The sequence below is a fragment of the Marmota marmota genome, unplaced genomic scaffold (genome assembly GCF_001458135.2).
Source record: "Marmota marmota marmota unplaced genomic scaffold, marMar, whole genome shotgun sequence".
NCBI classification, from domain to species: domain Eukaryota; kingdom Metazoa; phylum Chordata; class Mammalia; order Rodentia; family Sciuridae; genus Marmota; species Marmota marmota.
The window spans coordinates 39,739,727-39,746,220 of record NW_026000016.1 but is presented as its reverse complement, the minus strand read 5'-3'; positions in this window follow the sequence as shown (position 1 = coordinate 39,746,220).

The window sequence follows — 6,494 nt, the reverse complement described above, 5'->3', positions numbered from 1 at the left end:
ACCAAGCAGGGCTGGGTGGGGATCTGTGAGAAGCATTGGAGGCAGCTGGTCTTACCTGATTCCTGCCTTTCCCCTAAGTGGGCCCAAATTTCAGGGAACAGCCCAAGGAAGACGTCCTCTTACTCGGGGAGGAGAGGTATTATTTGCCATTCCTTCCATTTTCCTTACCCTTGTCCTTTGAAGACTTGCATAAGGTCCTGAAACTTGGGGAGAAAAAAAATGTCTATCTTTTCTTAAACTCCACATCCACCTTCTAAATACTTGCTGCTTTTCGCCATCCCCACTACTGTTCAAAAACACCTAAGCTGAACGCATGGTGGCCCATGCCTGTAATCCCAGTGGTTCAGGAGGCTGAGGCAGGAGGGTTGTGAGTTCAAAGCCAGCCTTAGCAATTTGGCAAGGCCTTAAGCAACTTAGCAAGACCCTATCTCTAAATAAAATACAAAAAAGGCTGGGGATGTGGCTCGGTGGTTAAGTGCCCCTGAGTTAAATCTCTGGTACCCTTCTCCCACCAAAAAACAAAACAAAACAAAAACAAAAGATGTGGAGAGCTCTGGTGCCCCCCCCCCCCAGAAAGGAAGGGCAAAGTAGACCTAGGCCTATGACCAGAAATTCCTATAAGAAGCTCAGACATCTGAAGACCCCATAAACTTCCTTCCCTGCTCCTGGCAAAAAAACCCTCTAGGCTGTGTCCTAAGTATGTTTTGAATGTTTACATTATTTTTCTTAGAAGCCAGAGTGGTGTCTGGGTAAATTATTCTAATTAATGCAAACTGCCTGCACAATTTACTCTGTTCCCTGCCCGCACCTCCAAGCTTCCTTAACCAGAGCTGCACTACCCACCTAGCTTGGGCGGTGGAGGAAGTGGGTGGGTGGCAGCCCCAGGAGGACAGGAAGATGAGCAGGGAGCCCCACTATGAGCTTCAAAGCATGAAGATGACATTGGGCTTGACCCCACATAACCCCGGAGATGTATCCTGTCCATCTTCATGGGAGGCTTCATGTCCTCAGAGGCTACTCCGTCTCAATTGGAAACTGTTTTGCCCAGTGACCCCTCAGGGCTAGAGTGAGGAAGGCCAAGTCCTGGAGACTGTTGTCCTTGTCTGCTCTGCTGGAGTCAAGTTCAGGCCAATAGTTCTGGCTCATCAATGGCCCCACAGGAAAGTCCCATAGTGGATTTTCCCTGGCAGCTGTGGCTGCTCTGGAGCCCATGTGTTTGGTGTGGCTCAGTGAAAGAGCCATGGGTTCCCTGAAAGCCAAAATGCAGATGTTTGGAGATGATACGACTCAGGCTCTGATCTCACGAGCAACGCCCATGAGCTGTGGAGGACATTCACAGCCGAGTCTGGGCAGAGCTGCTCAGGCAGATGCCTCCACCCAGCAGAAGCTCTGAGAGCTCTGGTGCCCTCCCAGAAAGGAAGGGCAAAGTGGACATAGGCCTATGACCAGAAATCTCTGTAAGAATCTCAGACATCTGAAGACCCCATAAACTTCTTTCCCTGCTCCCGACAGGGAGTGATTCCTGACATATGAGTCCCAAGAGCCTGTTCAGTTCATTGGATGGCTACTGAGCACTATAGCGTCCGTAGCAGGCCCCATGCTACTGACACTGGCCTGGCCCTGAGGAGCTCACCTTGGGAAGGCAGGCACGACAACAGGATTTCAACAGCACCGTGGTGTAGGAATGCATAGGAATGCACAGCTCAGGGTAAGAAGTCACCATCATTGCAGGGCAGGGTGTCTAGGTCAGACTGGGAGGCGCCAGAGATGACTTTGGGAGCAGATGACCCCGAGTGGAATCTTAGCAGGTGAGAAGGTAATCCTCATAGCAATGGGAATAGCAGAAGCATCCGTGTGGAGCTCCTATGTCCCTGGGGAGTAAGTTAATGTAGGAAGTCAGTGTCACAGAAAGGGAGGAGCCAGTCCCCAAAGTTTCAGGACACATTAAGGATTGTGGGTTTTACCCCAGGGGTGTAGTTGTTACCAAAGGGCCTGGTGCCTCTTTCCAGCTGGAAGAGAGAGCTGTAGGGCGCTCTCTCTCTTTCTCTCTCTCTCTCTCCTCTTCCCTCTCAGAATCCACAATTTTCTCTTGTCCTGGTCCAAGATGCAGATTCCAGGACCCAGTTGGATTGGATTCCAGAATCCAATTGGCAAGGGTGTGGCCCAAGAATCTGCATTGTTGATGACATCCCTGCTGATTCTTACCCAAGCTAAAAGCCAGGCAATGGCAAAAGCCTTACCCCCAGCTTCTTGGGAAGCTAAGACAGGAGAATCACAAGTTTGAGGCCAGTCTCAGCAACTAAGTCACACGGTGTCTCAAAAAAATAAAATAAAAAGGATTGGGATGTGGTTGAGTGGTAGGGTGCTTTCTAAGCATGCATGAAGCCCTGGGTTCCATCCCCAGTACCACAAAAAAATATGAAAACAAAATAACAATCTAAAATTTGAGGATGGAGAAGCAGAGTTTGCAAATGTACTGCAGAGGACACTGAATGGCCCTGGACTAGGTGCCCCTATCCAAACCCCTTTGTAACAGCTGCGTCCAGAGAAGCCAGTATAAGGACAGGATGGATTTCCACAATGGCCTGGCTGCCCATCTTTGAATCCACCACTCATTTCACAGGGGGCTCCCTCACTTGGGCAGTGGAACCCCTTAAAGAATTGCTACAACTGGCCATTTTGGGTTCACTTCAAAACAGCTTCAATGATTTTCTAAAGACCAAATTCCATGTTGTTAAGGATCCTTAGTCGGGCACCTCCAGGGGGACATGTTGAGGGACCGGCCAGGATAACCCAAAGCAACTTTATTTTCCCTGGAAGCTCAGAAAGACTGCCACCTGGGGCAGCATGGATCCTTTCTCTGTACCTTCATCAGAAGGAGGTAGGGAGGAGGGGAGAGGAGAGATGGGAGTCACCATGGAAAGAGGAAGAAGGGAGGGAGAGATAAAGAGAGGTGGGGAGAGATGGTGTAGTGGGGAAGGAGAGGGAAAGGGAGACAGAAAACGAAGCAGAAATGAGAGCCATAAGACAGAGGAAGGGATCAGTGCCAGGTGGTGGGGGCTGAGGTGGGGCAGGGATATCCCATGAGGTCATCCAGGCCACTCTGCTCTTGATGGTATGTCATAGCCGGAGTTCATGGCTTCCTGCCACTGTAATGGGCTCAGAGCTGGCTTAGCGCTGGAATGTAAGTGGCTGTGGCTTGCAGCCTCCCTGCTGGCTGAGCGACAAAAGCTGCTGACAAATTTGCTGGAATATCTGAGTTTTTCCAACATGGAAAGGAAAACACATACACCACACACACACACACACACACACACACACACACACACACACACACACACCAGTCTTATCATAAGCTTGGCAGAGTGGCTTAGAACGGAAAAATTCCATAATTGAGATGAGATGGAGGAGGCTCCAGTAAACTGGTGGGAAGCAAGCCCTGCCCACCCCATCCTTCACAGTGACACCTTTCTAGGAGCCCCTTCCCTGATCAGCCCTTCTTGTTCCCAAATTCTGTCAAGGACCTAGAAGATTTCCTTGGGAGCTCTGGTGTTTGGTGACATACCGCAAATCCATCCCCTGGAGCTAAGGATAGTGCTCCATCAGCCCTCATCCTGGCCAGTTAGAAGCACCTAGAAGCAGCATACCCACCTGAGTGACCAGCATCTTGGAGGATGTACAAGAATCTCAAATGGAACTCCCAACCTCACTCCCACTTCCACTCAGCCCAGCAGGTTTTCAGTTACCTTCCATCCTCCGCAGACCAAACAATGCCTTCATTCACACCCCTGAGCACAGGAGCCATGGTTTAGAGGGATGCTAAGAGATATGTCCTAGTCCTGAGCCTACAGCTAAATGTATTTCATTAAACATGGAAGGAGCCCCTTTCGTTTTTCAGCACACAGAGGGAAAGACCAAGATCTAAGCAAGGGATATAAAAATGTTAAAGTGTCAGTGCACCTCACATTAGGACCACGTGCATGTCAGAGACACAGAGACTCATGCAGCCTAGAAGAAGGAGAGATGAATTCAATCTGGGTGACTCTGGGAAGGCTCTATACAGGATCTGGAATTTGGACCAGATCTGGAAAGAAGAGCAGGATTTCAACAAGGAGAGAAAACTGGGGAAAGATGTTTGCTGATCTTTGCATTGTACCTACAAAGCCAGATCAGAGATTGGCTGCCTCTCTTCCCACAGCAGCTGGGCAGTGCAAAGGCAAATTTATGCATCTGAGCAGATTAGAGTCCAGACTATGACACCTGATCAGTCAGTCTCATGACATCTGGAGCTCCAGTTTCTCATCTGTAAAGAGCAATGCCAGCCATTTTACATTTTACAAGGGACTTTCAGACACATTTTAATTCTCTAAAACATTGTCACCATTTCAGCTTGTGGTATCTAGTGATACCAGGTATTACCCCTCATCAGTGACACTCATTTCTTTGAGAGGCTGAGCTCTATAGAAGTTCGAGAAGAGAAGGAGGAAGGGGGAAAGAAATAGCCTCTTCCCTGAAATGTCATGGAGGAGGTCACACAATTTTAACTATCTACTGCTGTGGCCCCATTTCCCCAGTGTGGCCTGGGAGCCATCTTACAAAACACAAGCTAATAGCCAGGCATGCTGAATCAGAAAGTCACATGACTTCTGGAGCCCCAGTTTCTCATCTGTAAAAGAGCAATGCCAGCCATTTCACATTTTACAAGGGATTTGTATTTACAATGCATTCTGAGGATGCATCCATTGAACAAACTCAGGGGTGGGAAAGTTTGGGAGCTCTGTGCCTGCTGTTCCTGCAGCCTGGGACACTCTCGTGCAGACTGACAAAAGGCTTACTTCATTCAACCCTGTGTGTAACTGTGCCTCAGAAAGGTCTACCTAACAGTAGAATGAATCAGACATAACTTTCCTATGTTCATATATGAATACATGACCAGTGTAACTCCACATCATGCACAACCACAAGAATGGGAAGTTATACCCCACATATGTATGTCAAAATACACTCTACTGTCATGTATAACTAAAAAGAACAAATAAAAAAGAAAGAAAGAAAGGTCTAATGTAGCAGTCCTGGCATACCCTATGCCCTTACTGGGCTTTGTCCTAGACACACATGTCACACCTACATTTGTTTGTCTGTCTGCTGTGCTCTCCTTCTAAAATGTAAGCTCCACGAACACGTCTGTTGCACTGTTGCACCATCAGTGCCAAAATGTCACCTGAAACTTAGTGGATGTTAGAGAATGACTTGCTAAATGAATGAAAGACTTTTCTCTTCCCTTGAAGATTGAGATTCCATTGATCAGTGGTACCTACTGCCAACTATTTCCAGTTCTTTCCCATTCTGGGCACTTGGGGGGGATTACACATCTTGCTTCTCTTATATAGGGCATTTAACTAGTTCAGTAAATTGTGAGGAATAAATACCCCAGAGTATTTATTTATTTAGTGGTGCTGGCGATTGAACCCAGGGGGTCACACATGCTAAGGAAGCACTCCATCACTGAGTTACACCCCAGCTCTTTTCAGTATTTTGAGAGATTCTCTTTTGAATTGCCCACACTAGCTTTGAACTTGTGATCCTCCTGCCTCATCTCCCAAGTAGCTGAGATTATAGGACTGAGTTACCTCTCCCACCAGTGACTGGCTAACTTTAAACTGCTAATGTGAGATCTTCCAGGTTCTCTTGATTGCCCTCTGGCACAGTGACATTAGATAGGAAGACTGTGCCATCAGCCTGGGTCCCAGAGTAACTCTAATGAGCACAATGTCCTGGTCAACCTGTACAGGGCATGGAGTATTAAGAAGCAGTCTCTGTTACTTAAGGCCCTGAGATTTGGGTTATAGGTTAGCTAGCTTTTCCTGCCGTATGCAATAATCCTAAGTAGACAGTTGTATAACTGTCAGCCTCCCCGATTTCTTTAAAAGCTTTGGGGATTTGGGGGCACCTTCAATACCCTCAAAGTCACCAAAAACAAAAGCTTCCCCTTTGGAAAGTCAGGCTGTGTTCTGCCCTTCCCTTTTCCTCCCTAACAGAGGGGCAGGAGGAGGGAGTTTGGGGGACAGTATTAAAACAATTCACCCAATAGGGAAGCCAACACGCTCTGGGACCACCTCTGCAGTGACTTCACACACTGACCATACACTCGAATTCACTGTGGTAATTCTTCCCCTTGGTCAAAAATAAAAGCAGCAAAACCCACTCTGCTGGGAGTGAGTCATCATCAGAAAAAAGGCAAGAGCTCTGAGCCAAGAGGATCTGCTAACGAGGAGAAAACTCCCAGTGGAGGTGTTTCAGCAGATGCCAGGGGCTTAGTCTTGGAACTGGATGACCAAAGGCAGGGCCAGAAAATTTTAATGTCCAGGCATTGGACATACCCCAGACAATATCCTGACCCTACCGGGGACTAAAATGGTTCAGGACTTCTTCCTGGTGAAGGAGGAATGAGTTGCTACTGTGTGAATGTGTGTGTGTGTGTGTGTGTGTGTGTG